General features: G+C 43.6%; 1 protein-coding gene and 1 pseudogene across 11 annotated transcripts in view; one reads left to right on the top strand and one right to left on the bottom strand.

Annotated features, from left to right (window-relative positions):
• USP49 (ubiquitin specific peptidase 49) overlaps positions 1–14,538 on the top strand; it is a 128,750-nt gene that overhangs the window by 58,611 nt on the left and 55,601 nt on the right. The window lies entirely within an intron of this gene.
• LOC101429502 (short transient receptor potential channel 4-associated protein pseudogene) lies at positions 4,881–5,920 on the bottom strand (annotated as a pseudogene).

Genomic DNA, 14,538 nt, shown 5'->3' with positions numbered 1-14,538 from the left:
CGTTCCTTGCACCCTCTCTGCCTTAGGTTGATAGTTGTAACAGGTAATTACAGTGCCATGTTCTAGTTGCTGAGTAAGGGAAAGTATGGCGTGCTCTTAGAGCACATAGCAGGTATACCTAACCCAGTCTCAGAGGATGGCAGAGAGGCCCCTTGGAGGAAGGATGTGAAGGATAAGTAAGAGCAAGCTGGCCTAAGGAAGGAGAGGGTATCCAGGGGAATAATGAAAACATTCTAGGGAGGGAGCATGTAGAAAGGCCCAGAAGTAAGAGAAGTTCCTCAGGGAGGTTAAAAATAATTTAGAATAACTAGAGCATAGCAGCAGAATGAAAAAGAGGGGTAGGCTAGAGAGGTATGCAGGGTCAGACCACAAGAGATTTGATGAACCGTGTAAGGGAGTTTGGACTTTATTCTGAAGGCATTGGGGAGCACTTGCAGCTTGAGAATGTTATATTTGGGTGTTAGGCTGAGTTCAGGAAGATCTGTTAAAATTAAGTTGCACATGTAAAACACCATCCATAGCAGCATTATTCAGTCATCAAAAGGTGGAAACAACCAAAGTGTCCATCAGTAGGTGAACGGATAAGCAAAATGTGGTATATACATACAATGGAATATTATTCAGCCATAGATAAAGGAATGAAGTTCTGATACATGAATGAGCCTTGAAAACAATGTTAAGTGAAATAAGCAGACACAATAGGACAAATATATGTTTCCACTTATATGAAGTATCTAGAATAAGAGACTTTGTAGAGATGGAAATAGATTAGCGTTGACCAGGAGCTGAGGGTAGGGGGGGAATGGGGAATTTTAGCTTAACATTACAGAGTTCTGTTTGGGTTGATGAAAAGTTTTAGAAATAGGTAGTGGTAGGATGGAGAAATAGAGTATAGATTGGAGTGGACTTACTGATATTCTATTCATGAACTATTGTTTTAGTAATAGAAATGTGGCATTGGTGTGGAGAAAGTGGCCATGGTGGCTGCTGGGTGTGGGGAATGGGAGGAAGAGATGAGATGTGGAGGCGTTTTCGGGACTTGGAGTTGTCCTGGGTGGTGCTGCAGGGACAGTTACTGGACATTGTATGTCCTCCCATGGCCCACTGGGTGGAATGTGGGAGAGTGTGGGCTATGGTGTGGACCATTGACCATGAGGTGCAGCGGTGCTCAGAGATGTATTCACCAAATGCAATGAATGTCTCATGAAGATGGAGGAGATTGTTGTTATGGGGGAAGGAGTGGGGAGAGGGAGGTGGGGGGTATATGGTGACCTCATATTTTTTAATGTAATATTAAAAAAATTAAAAAAAAGAAATAGGTAGTGGTGAAGTGATGATGGTTGTACAATATTGTGAATGTAATTAATGCCACTGAATTGTACACTTAAAAATGGTAAAATGGCAAATATTATAAATGTATTTTACCAAAATGAAAAATCTTTAAAGGTGAAAAAAAAAGCTTTGATAATGTAGGCTAAACTTGAGAGTGGTTTAAATTAGATTAGAGGCAATGGAGGTAGTTTTGTTTATTTGTTCAGAAAATAATTATTGAGCACCTGTATTCTACTAGGTGCTCTTGTTCCAGGAGCTTGGGCTACAGCATTGACCAAAATGAACACAACTTCTTCCCCTCATGGAGCTTATTGTCCAGGGGAGTGAAAGACAATAAACAAGAAAAATACATAAAAAATACACTGTGTTTGGATACTGATAATTGCCAGGGAGAAAATTAAATATGAGAGGGAAGTGAGTGAGTGTTAAGTGGGAGAGGGAACAATTTTATATTGATTGACCAGGAAGGCTTCCCTGAGAAGGTAACATTTGAGCACACATCTGAATGAAGTGAGGAAGCAAGCCATGTGGATAGCTGAGGGATGAACAGTCTAAGCAGAAAACAGAATTGCATAGGTTTTGAGATGTGAGAGATTTACCTGATGTGTTGGAGGAACAGCGAGGAGGTCAGTGTGGCTGGAAAGTGAGGGGGAAGAAAAATTGGAGATGAAGTCAGAGGCATAAGGGGATCTGATCACATAGGACCTTATTTGTGATTGTAAAGATATGATGGAAAGAAAGATTCAAGCTTCATAAGGAACAATCAATAGGACTTCAGGATGTAGGAGGTGGTGGAAAGTCTTGATCACAGAGATAAGGAACACAAGAGAAAGAGGAGACTTGATTGGGGTGGAAAAAGAGTTGACTTTTGGATATGCAGACATGTTGTCAGTAGAATGATGAGTTTAGGAGAATAATCTACACTGGAGCTATAAAATTGGCAGTTATCAGACAATATGATAAACTATGCTCAGCAAATATTTACTAAGTCATCATGGAACTGGTCTTTAAGTCAACAGCAGTATGTATTCTTTGCCTTTTCATACCAGTCAACTTACATGTGATGATATTAACAAGTGATCTCATAACATGAACATTTTGACTTGGATTAACAAAATAAATCAGCTGGAGCAACAAGCTTAGATACCTATTATGCAAAATAAAGAAGAGGAGGTAATATTGATGATACCTATTAGGAAGTAAGAAGAATGTCTCACCACAGAATGTGTTTTCCTTCTTTTTTTGTAGCTCTCTATTTAAGGGCAGATTTAACTGTTCAGTAGACAGGAGAGTGCCTGAATGGTGAGTAACAGTGCTAGTCGAGGTATGGATGGAGCCCTTAGAATACCAAAAATTGCTCCCTTAGGATACTGAAAACTGTCTGTATGTACACACATATACAAACACACACACACGATTTGCATTTTGTCTGTATTCTAGTCTTTAAGATATATGCTATGGGAAGCAGATGTGGCTCAAGCCATTGAGTGCCTGCTTCCCACATGAGAGGTCCTGGGTTCGGTTTCTGGTGCCTCCTAGGGGAAGGAAAATAAACAACAAGCAAACAAACAAAAAAGCCAACTCGGAAGCCAGTGCTCAGGGTTGAGCTCCATCTTCCTAACATAGGAGATCCTGGGTTCAATCCCCAGTCCAGTACTTATAAATAAATAAACATTTATTTATTTTGTTTTGTTTTTTTGTTTTGTTTTTGTTTTTGCTTTAAAATAAAATTCTTTAAAAGTCCCCATTTAATTGTTTTATGTGTTCTTAATAAATTGGCGACACAAGGCAGGGCCAGGGATGTGCTCCCAGTCAGGTTCCTGTGTTTGGGCTCTGGCAGGAGATGCTGCCCCATCCCCCAAGGGATGGGGGGAAAGGCCCCACTTCTGGGGCACCCCCTGGGAGGAACACAGTGGCCAGTGAGCAAACAACCAGAAGAGCTAAAGGAAAACAAGGGAGAAACATACGGCCAGGCTTGGGGGAAGGTGGCATTCTCTGGTGTAGAAGTTTGATATGGTTATGAATTCCAAAAAGAAATATTGGATTTTGTTTGTAGTCTGATCTGTACCTGGGCATGATCAAGTTAGGACTAGGGTGTTAAGTCTCCACCTCTTGGTGGGTGGGGACTCACAGATAAAAGGCATAGCAAAGGACAGAGGTGAGGGTTTTCTGATGTTGGAGTTTGATGCTGGAAACTTAGGCTGGAGTCCAGGAAGTCAGCACACAGAGGAAAGAGACGCCAGCCCCAGAAAGAAAAGAACCTTGACCCCAGAGGAAAGCAAGCCCCAGGAACACAGGAACCCAGGAAGCCTGAACCCTCGCAGATGTTGGCAGCCATCTTGCTCCAAATAGACTTTGGTGAGGGAAATAACTTATGCTTTATTGCCTGGTATCTGTAAACTCCTACCCCAAATAAATACCCTTTATAAAAACCAACCAATTTCTGGTATTTTGCATCAGCACCCCTTTGGCTGACTAACACATCTGATATCCCCTGCCTCCACCCAGGGACTCAGAAGCCTTTGCCTGAGTCCAAAGGCCAGGGCAAGCCTTGGTCACAGGTTGGGGGGAGGGGCAGGGAGGACAGTGTGCCTGCATCTTCCTCCCTATCCCAGCACTGACAACTGAGAAATTGGGCAAGACCTCAGACCGAGCTACCTTTAAAAGCCCCCTTGGGCAACAACTGCATTAGTAGTTGGAATTAGATGAGATAAAAGTGCCTGAAAATGAACTTTTTAGAAGTAAGGTTTCCATAACTTGTTGAGCTGCCTTTTTCTGTTCATTTTTGTGAATTTGAAATAAAGTTGTTGGGAAACGGACTTGGCCCAGTGGTTAGGGCATCCGTCTACCACCTGGGAGGTCCCCGGTTCAAACCCTGGGCCTCCTTGACCCGTGTGGAGCTGGCCCATGCGCAGTGCTGATGCGCGCAAGGAGTGCCCTGCCACGCAGGGGTGTCCCCCGCGTAGGGGAGCCCCACATGCAAGGAGTGCGCCCCGTAAGGAGAGCCGCCCAGCGCGAAACAAAGTGCATCCTGCCCAGGAATGGTGCCACCCACACTTCCCGTGCCGCTGACGACAACAGAAGCGGACAAAGAAACAAGACGCAGGAAATAGACACAGAGAACAGACAACCGGGGGAGGGGGAGAGTTAGATAAAATCTTTAAAAAGATGCTAAAAAAAAAAAAAAGAAATAAAGTTAAGGAAATTCAGATTTAAAAAAATAAAATAAAATAAAAAAATAAATAAAAACCCCCTTGGCTCTGGGTGGGCCAGGGCCCCAGGGTTCTGAAGGAAGGGCTGGCCAACTGCCCTTACCATCATGGGGCTCTTGAGGGAACTGAGGTTCCCCAGTGACCTGGGGCCCTCAAGCACAGGGCCCAAGGGCTTAGGACACTGCCCTTGACCCCCAAGTGTGTACATGAGGATCAGGGGAGGAGGTTGAGAACAGCAGGGAGGGAAGAGCGGAGTCAGGCAGGGCACGTGGCACATGTACCCACGCTCACCCACACTCGCCCTGGCCCAGCAACCTCCTAAGGTCTGGCGCATGGTCAGTCCTCAGTGAAGTCCCTGTCTGTGTCCATGTAGGTCTCCTCAGTGTAGCTGACAAAGTCCGAGACTGGTGGTCTGGGTTCAACAGGATAGATACCGTCTCCTTCCAATATGGGAAGCTGATGCAGGAGCTATTTTCCAGGCAGGTGCTGTTCTTGTCCTTGTGCAGGTAGTGCTGCTGCCGAAAGCACAGCAGGTTGTGGAAGGTGTTGAGCAGGAAAGCTGGGTACTTCTTGCTGTACTCCATCCACTGCAGAAGCCAGAGGTACAGGGTTAGCTGCTCTTCCTGCCAGGCCAGCATCAGGATCTCCAAGCTGACATTGAGGCAGCTGACGTTCTCCTGGATCAGTGTCTGCACATTGAATATGTTGATGAGGTGGAAGAGGAATAACATCATCGTGAGCACCTGGGATATGTAGGCAAGCAGGTACTTGGACTGTACCTCGGCCACTTTCATGTCATCTGGTTTTCAAAACGGTCCAGGGACAGAGAGGCACAGTGTACCAGTATGTTGGAGTCCACCAGCAAAACTGTTGAACTGCTTCAGGAACACCTGAACTTTGCATTGGTATTGATATATTTACTAAATCTCTTGAACGCGTCAATGTTGAACTTCATCAGCTCCCCTAGGAGGTCAAAGTAACTCTGGAGCACATCCCTTGCCTTGCACTCGTGGGCCACAATGCAGTACAAGATGTGCTCCAAAAGGCCTCCCTTCAGCAGGAACATCTGGTCTGCATAGGAGGTGGTTCCTCGGAGGAAACTCTCCATAGCTCAGGCTTGCCAAAACCTGAAAAATGACTGCTGGCTCCTTCTTCGTGACTTGCAGAAGATAAGTTAATAAGCCCCTCTTCCCTTCACACACCAAACTACTGTCAGTGTTGAGAATGGCTTCCACCTCGGCCTTGAGAGAGATGGCACTGAGTTCATTCAGCTCCTGATTGTTGAGTAGCAGGTACTTGTTCTCATGATGGTCCCTGAAACTCCAAAGAAGCCTCAAAAACTGCATCTTCAGGGTGATGTCAATTACCAGGCCATAAAGTGTAAGTTACTTCCCTCACTGACCTTTGCTCCCTGGGTTCCTCTCTTCCCAGGACTTGTTTCTTTCTGGGCACAGCTGCTCTGTTATTTTTCACGAGGCCAGCTGTAGACGATCAGGCAAATGGCTCTGTCTTTCTCCCTCAGGCCTCTGCCTTGTTTAATGGAGACTTCTCTCCTTCATCACATATCTTCTGTGTGTTTACTTCCCAGGCTCCAGGATCAAAACTCCCACCAACTCCCATGCCTTGTTGTTTTCTCTCAGCATTTTTTTTTTTAAAAGATACCTGCTGTTTTTCTGGTTGATGTTAACCTAATTAAATACTATAGCAACGCTTCTGAGACAGCAGTCATTTTGATTTTGTGCTGGTACATAAACATGGTTTCAGGAGACTCATCTATCCATTGAATAGGTGGATCCATCTAAGTCTTTGTAGAGATGACAGTGGCATCAGAGTCTAATCAAGTGGATGAAGGAAACCAAGGCTTACAGTTAGGCATGCCATAATATTGGGTGTGAAGAAGGTATTATCGGAATACCAAGGAAGAGTTCCTTAAACTCTAGGCTGAGTTAGGCAGACTTAAAAGAAGAGGATCACTTCTGAATTCATGGCTTCTTCATTTACTGCCTAATTCTACCTTGTGTCTTTCTTTCTAAGTCCCTAGTTCCATCTTCCCAAGGAAAGCTTTCTTTATGGCTCCCTGGGTAATCTTCCTTATTCTTTCTCAGTATTTTGAGGGAAACTACAAGATCAATTAATAGAAGGCAAATAGATGAGCAGGTTCATATGAGTTAATTTTGTATTTATAATTAAAAGTAGGGCGGCGGACTTGGCCCAGTGGTTAGGGCGTCTGTCTACCACATGGGAGGTCCGCGGTTCAAACCCCGAGCCTCCTTGACCCATGTGGAGCTGGCCCATGCGCAGTGCTGATGCGCGCAAGGAGTGCCGTGCCACACAGCGGTGTCCCCCAGGTAGGGGAGTCCCACACGCAAGGAATGCGCCCCGTAAGGAGAGGTGTCCAGTGCGAAAGAAAGTGCAGCCTGCCCAGGAATGGTGCCGCACACACTGAGAGCTGACACAAGATGACGCAACCAAAAGAAACACAGATTCCCGTGCTGCTGACAACAACAGAAGCGGACAAAGAAGAAGATGCAGCAAATAGACACAGAGAACAGACAACCGGGGTGGGAGGGGAAAGGGAGAGAAATAAATAAAATCTTTTAAAAAAATTAAAAGTAATAATGTTATAAAAATTCAGCTAAGAGGCACTTTAAAAATAAAGTGCCTTATATCTTGTAGAACAGCATTTCTCAAACTTTTGTCATTTGTATACCACTTTTGGGTTTTTGCTGTACTCTATAACATCTGTAGATTTACTTAATTTTTTCCTATAAACTAAATTATTATTATTATTTTAATTTTAATTTTGCTTAAATGCTGTGGTGGTTTGGAGTTGTTTGTACCCCAGGAAAACATCTTCTTAAATTTAATCCATTCCTGTGGGTGTGTACCCATTGATCATGATTTAAGATGTGACCCAGCTCAATCAGGATGGCTCTTAATCCTATCACTGGAGTCCTTTATAAGGAATTTCAGACTGAGAGCTAGAAATTCAGAAGCTGGAATTCAGCAGAACCCAAAAGAGAACAGAGAGGCAAGGAGAAGCTACCAGATGCATTGCCATGTGACAGAGGAGCCAAGGATTAAGGATCACCAGCAGCCAGCTCCAGAACACCAGTCTTTAGGAAGAAAGCATCGCCTTGATGACTTTTTCTTAGTCTCAAAACCATGAGCTAATAAATTCCCATTGTTTAAACCATCCCATTGCATGGAATTTGCTTGAGCAGCTCAGGAAAACTAAAACAAAAACCCACTTGACCTCATTCTAAAAAAAATCCATGGAGTTACTGTTACTTTATAAAATACATTAAAAATAATAAGTATGGGGGAAGCAGACTTGGCCCAGTGGTTAGGGCATCCATCTACCACATGGGAGGTCTGCGGTTCAAACCCAGGGCCTTCTTGACTCATGTGCAGCTGGCCCATGCGCAGTGCTGATGCGCGCAAGGAGTGCCGTGCCACGCAGGGGTGTCCCCGCGTAGGGGAGCCCCACGCGCAAGGAGTGCCCCCGTAAGGAGAGCCGCCCAGTGCTAAAGAAAGTTCAGCCTGCCCAGAAATGGCGCCGCACACACAGAGAGCTGACACAAGATGATGTGACAAAAAGAAACACAGATTCCTAGGCTGCTGACAACAACAGAGGCAGACAAAGAACAATACGCAGTGAATAGACACAAAGAACAGACAACTGGGGGTGAGGAAGGGGAGAGAAATAAATAAATAAAAATCTTAAAAAATAATAATATGTGGCTACTAAATTTTAAAATATTTTCCCCTGGAGAATTTTAGTTCTGGGTAAGAAAGAGTAATTACACTCTGCCCAGTCTCTCTCACTGAGTGCAGCTAAAAGCATGGACAGAATGTGTGGAGCAACTATTTGAAGACTCAAAGTATATAGAGACCAGGATTTGTGGTACTACTACTGCAGCCTTGAGTTTCCCTGGTATGGATTCTAGGCAGCTCAAAACCTGAAGTGGACACCAGGTAAACCCTCTTAATTCTGGCTGGAATGGAAAAGGATACTTATAACATTCAGAGAAAGTGGGGGAAATTCCCTACTTGAAGAAATTTAGCCTGATTTATTGTGCCTCAGCCCCAACACAATCTTATTTCTTTTCTCTTTCATGTTTTCTCTTTCTCTGTTTTTCTACTGCATAGCCCCTAAAGTATGTAACAGTGAGGTAAATGAAACCCCAGCTTCCTGGCTGGAGGACAGAAAAGGGGGAGCTCCAGGGAAACAGAAAATACTTGGGAAACAGTGGAGAGGGGGGAACTAAAAAAGATCCCATAAAGGAGTTCTCCTGGGCTTATCTCCAAGTTGCATATGCTGAATCTGATCCTAAACAGCATGTAAAAAACCCTGAAAATTGAACCATGTGCTAAATCACTGACCAGGTCCCAGACTGGCCACTGGGTAATGCTTATGCCAGACAGATCCAAATAGCTCTCCGAGGGCTTTGAATTATGGAATTGACATTTAGATCACAACTTGCAGAAGATTGGTCAGAATTTGTGGACTGAATCCAACCAGGTTGATTGCCTGCTAAAATAAAAATAACATTCTCCAGGATATAAACTGGGCCTGGAGTCTCATAATATTCAAAATATTCAGGGTACAGTCTAAACATAGCATACAGAAAGCCAGGAAAAATCTCAACTTATGTTGGAACAACACGAGTTGGCAACCAATAGATGTCAAGCACTGAAATGATACTGGTAATTGGAATTATCTGGCAAAGATTTTAAAGCAGATATTTTAAAAATGCTCCAAAAAGTAAGGGCAAATACTTGAAATGAATGGAAAGATAGAAAGTCTCACTTCAGCTCCTACACTCTGATTCTTCAGCTCCTACACGCTGATTTTTTGGACTTACCCCACTCAGCTAAGATGGAGTTGAAGAAGGACAACCACCACACCATGGAGCCTAGAGTGCCTACAACTGAAAGCAGGAGGATTGCATCCAGTATGCATGTGGAAGCTGAGCCTCCTCTTGACATAGAGGTGCAACCGACACAACCAATCCAAGGTCCACAGAGAAAAGGTGGCATTGGTGTGGGAAAAGTGGCCATGGTGGCTGATGGGTATGGGGAATGGGAGGAAGAGATGAGATGTGGAGGCGTTTTTGGGACTTGGAATTGCCCTGGATGGTACTTCAGGGACAATCACCGGTCATTGTAAATCCTCCCAGGGCCCACTGGATGGAACGTGGGAGAGTATGGGCTATGATGTGGGCCATTGACCATGAGGTGCAGAGATGCCCAGAGATGTACTTACCAAATGCAATGGATGTGTCATGATGAAGGGAGTGAGTGTTGCTGGTAGGGGAGTGGTGGGGTGGGGGTGGTGGGGTTGAATGGGACCTCATATTTTTGAATGTAATATTTTTACAAAATGAATAAAATTAAAAAAAAAAAAGAAAGTCTCAGTAAAGAGATAGAAGATATAAGGAAGAACCAAATGGAAATTTTAGGACTGAAAAATATATTAGCCAAAATAAAAATTCACTTGGTAGTCTTAACAATGGAAAGTAGAGAGAAGAGTCAGTGAACTTGAAGATGGATCAATAGAAAGTATCCAGTCTAAATGATAGAAAGAAAGAAGATTGGAGAAAACATAAACAGTCTTAGGAACCTTTGGGACAATCACAAAAGATCTGACATTTATGTAATTGAAATTGCAAAAGGAGAGGAGAAAGTGTGGCACAGAAAAAGTATTTGAAGAAAAAAAGAAACGTAAAAAAAAAAGAAGATATTCAAAATGCTAACAGCTGAAAACTCCCCAAGTTTTGTGAATTGCAAGTTAAAACCATTATGAGATACCACTACACACTTATTAGAAAGGCTAACATAAAAAAACACAAAACCAAGTGCTGACTAGGATATGGAGCAACTGGAACTGTCATACATTGCTGGTGAAAATGCAAAATTCTGGAAAATAAACATACACTTAATGTAGCCTAGCATTCTCACTCCTAGGTATTAACCCTAGAGAAGCAAAAACAGGTTCACCAAAAACCTATATGTGAATGTTTATAGCAGCTCTTGTTTTAGTTTGCAAAAGGTCTGCCGATGCAAAGTACTAGAAATGTGTTGGCTTTTCTAAAGGGTATTTACTTGGGGTAAAATCTCACAGCTCCAAGGCCGTGAAGGTCCAGCTCAAGGCACCGTAAGAGGTGTTTTCTCATCAAAGTCAGCTACTGTTGATCCTAATGTTGTTGCCATGTGATGAAGCAAGATGGCCGCCAATCTCAGCAGAGGAATCTGCCTTCCCCTCCAGTCTACTGTTTCTTGGAGCTCAGGTTTGAGCAGCTAGACATAAGCCTTGTATCTTTCCTGGCCTTCTGTCAGTCTTGGCTGCTCAGGTCTCTTCCCAAGTTCAACTGTAAGCTATCAGGCATATAGCAGGGCTGATACCTTTTGAGCTGCTCCATGGGTGCAGCCTCTTGGGGGCTTCGTGCTTAAGCAATCCTCTCTCGCACTGTGGAATCAAATATGCTGGCTCCCTTATTCCTGTGGCTGTTTATGTCAGACACAGCAGGGAGGCGGGGACTCAACATGAATCACACCCCGCTGATGTAATCCAGTCAAATAGGTCTCACACCCAAAGGAATGGATTTATTTAAAACAATCTTTTGCTTTTTGGGATTCACAAAATTCAAACTGTCACATCTGTTCATAATCACCCCAAACTGGAAACAACTCAAATACCTTTCAGAGATAATCAGCTGTGGTATATCCCTATAATAGAATACTACACATAATAAAGAGGAGCAAATTGTACACATAATTTAGATGAATCTCAAAGGCATTATGCTGCGTGAAAACCAGTCTCAAAAGTTTACATAATATATAATTCCATTTACATGACATCCTCAAAAAGACAACTGTAGTGACAGTGGATGTCAGAGGTTAGGAGTGGGAGGAGGATGTGACTACAAAGGGTAGCATGAGGTAGTTTTTGGGGTAATGGAATTGTTCCATATCTTGATTGTGGTAGTGGTTAATCTATACATGTGTTAGGATTCATAGAACTGAATACACAAAGTCAACCTTATTGTCTGAACTTAAAATATAAATATTTGCTCCTTCGTGACCTAAAATTATCTAATGTACCAACATTTTGGGAAATATTGTCTATCAGTTATGAGGCAGTGAAGTACCGTAATTTACAACATGAACTTCAAAGTCAGAATTGGTTTCAAAACCAGCTACCTATTCCATGTGATCTTGTAACTTCTCAGCTTCAGCTTCCTTATATTTTTTTTAGGTGTGGAGGTATAATAATAACTTACTTTTAGGATTGTTGTTAGGTTTATATAACAATTTGAATGTAAATCATCTGGTATATTCCCTGCCACATGATATGTAACTTACAAATCATAATTTTAACAATTATTATTGTTACCAGTTATTTCTGTAGTGGTATGAATGATTCAGACATAACTACATTCCAGTGACCCAGCTGCTTGTTTTTTTTTTTGTTTTTTTTTTAAATATTTATTTATTATTATTATTTTTAATTACATTAAAAAATATATATGAGGTCCCATTCAACCCCACCGCCCCCGCCCCCCACTCCCCCCACAGCAACACTCTCTCCCATCATCGTGATACATCCATTGCACCTGGTAAGTTCATCTCTGAGCATCACTGCACCCCATAGTCAATGGTCCACATCATAGCCCAGACTCTCTCACGTTCCATCCAGTGGGCCCTGGGGGGATCTACAGTGTCCCGTAATTGTCCGTGAAGCACTATCCAGGACAACTCCACGTCCCGAAAACACCTCCACATCTCATCTCTTCCTCCCGTTCCCCACACCCAGCAGCCCCCATGGCTACCGTTCCCACACCCATTCCACATTTTCTCTGTGGACATTGGATTGGTTGTGTCCATTGCACATCTATGTCAAGTGAGGGCTTAGATTCCACATGGGTACTGGATGCACTCTTCCCGCTTCTAGTTGTAGACACTCTAGGCTCCATGTTGTGGTGGGTGACCTTCTTCAACTCCGTGTTAGCTGAGTGGAGTAAGTCCAATAAGTCAAAGTGTAGGAGCTGAAGTCTGTTGAGGCTCTGGGCCTGGGTGTCATATTATCAGTCCAGAGATTCAAATCCCCTACATATATCTTAAACCCAGCACCAACTACAATTCCAATAAAGTAGCATGCAAGTCTTGTGAAAAGAGATCCCCTCTGAGTCCATTTCCATCACGCAGAAACACCAGCTCCAAAGAAGGGCCATCTGTCATGGCAGTGAACCCCTTCTGCCATGACCATAGAACCCGTGGGTCTCTTTATCCCTCAAAAGAACCAATACCTGGGGTTGTATCTACCTTATCTGTCTCTTAGACTCTGATCAGTTGTACATAGGGCTATGCCTTCTGACAACCTCCAGACTCTTTTTTAGAGACTCACAGCCTTATAATCCCATTTCTCCTTTCCATTTCCCCCTTACATTAGGTCAAACCGCTTCCCGAAGTCATGTTATTATATGTAGACAGGTATATTCTGCTGTTCCGCATTGAATCTTTAATTCAAGGTCATTTTCTAGTTGCTTCTTCAGCTGGTATGTGGTAGTGATCCCTCGGTGCCAGGGAGGCTCATCCCCGGGTGTCGTGTCCCACGCTGGGGGGAATGCATCACATCTACACGCTGAGTTTGGCTGTGAGAGTGGCCACATTTGAGTAACAAGAAGGCTGTCAGGAGGAAACCCCCAGGCACAATGCTACTCTAGGCCTTGTTCTTATTGCAGGTGCATAGGCTCAAAAGTGTAGCCATTAGTATCAAGAGCCCACTGTTGGGCCCTCCTTCCTTCCTGGTTCTTGCCGTTGCACCTGGAGGATTGCCGCTGCTCTCCCAGGGCCCACAACAGTGACCCCCCGGCTAGGAGCCCAGTACCCCCCCAGCTGTTGTTTTTAATTGTTTCCACTATGAGTATATATAGACATTACCATATACCCTGGGCATATGCCCTGTATAACTCCCTGTCAACCATATATATCCTGTCAATAACATCCCATATCAGTATTCCTCCGCTGCCATTGTTGAACCACTCTGTGATCCAAAACTTCCCGTAAAGTGAATCCCAACATAATGTCAGCTTCAGAAGAGTCTTAGATCACCAAAATTCATATATACAATATACAGTATTTCCCCAGATCCACCATAAAACCTTTTCCCTTCCACAGCAATAATCTTTTAACTTATTCATATCATATTTCCTGAAACTGATGTACAGATTCCGAAACTATAGTTTTCAAACAAGGTAACATTTGTGCTTACTATGTGGTCCATACTTTAGGTTGTACAGTTTTCTAAATTTTTTAGTTATCCTGTGTTTTGTCTTATGGTTTTCATTATTAGTCTGTCGTCCCCTATATGTTTTTGGTGTAATATTAGCTGTTTTATATTCATCCTCGTGTACTCTCACATAACTCCTCTTTTGCCCCCTTATTTACCTTTGTTCCATCCATTGCACGTCCATTTTCCCCTCCCCTTAGGGCCCACAACGCCTGCCAATCTAATGCCCTGGGAGCCGTCCTTTCTCACGAGAGATACAGTTCTCTCTATTCGACGGCATTAGTCTTCCCCAGGATATGGGTCCACCCCACCCAATGGTAGAACCCACCTTGGCAAAATGAGCCTTCAGCTATTCCCTCCGGAGTCCGTCCCGTATCAGACCATACCCCCTGAGCGTCCTAACCAGGTAACCCTCCTACTTATACTTTGATACGTTTTACTCAACATTTAGTTCTCAATGAACTTCTGGCACTCTCCCATGTTTGTATGTTGACCCTCCCTCCCACCTATTTCTTGGGCCATATTACCCCTCTTCCCATCCCCAGCCCCCCTCAAACCCAGAAAACCCCACCCGAAGGTAACCCCTTGCCCCCATTTTGTCCCTTCTTTGTGCTCATACTTACCCCCAGCTCATCACAGATTCCACCCCTACAGACATTAACTCACAGCCTTCCTCCACCCCCCGATTTCCAGTAAGCC

The sequence above is a fragment of the Dasypus novemcinctus genome, chromosome 11 (assembly GCF_030445035.2).
Source record: "Dasypus novemcinctus isolate mDasNov1 chromosome 11, mDasNov1.1.hap2, whole genome shotgun sequence".
Lineage (NCBI taxonomy): Eukaryota > Metazoa > Chordata > Mammalia > Cingulata > Dasypodidae > Dasypus > Dasypus novemcinctus.
This window is presented reverse-complemented; position numbering and strand designations above follow the sequence as displayed.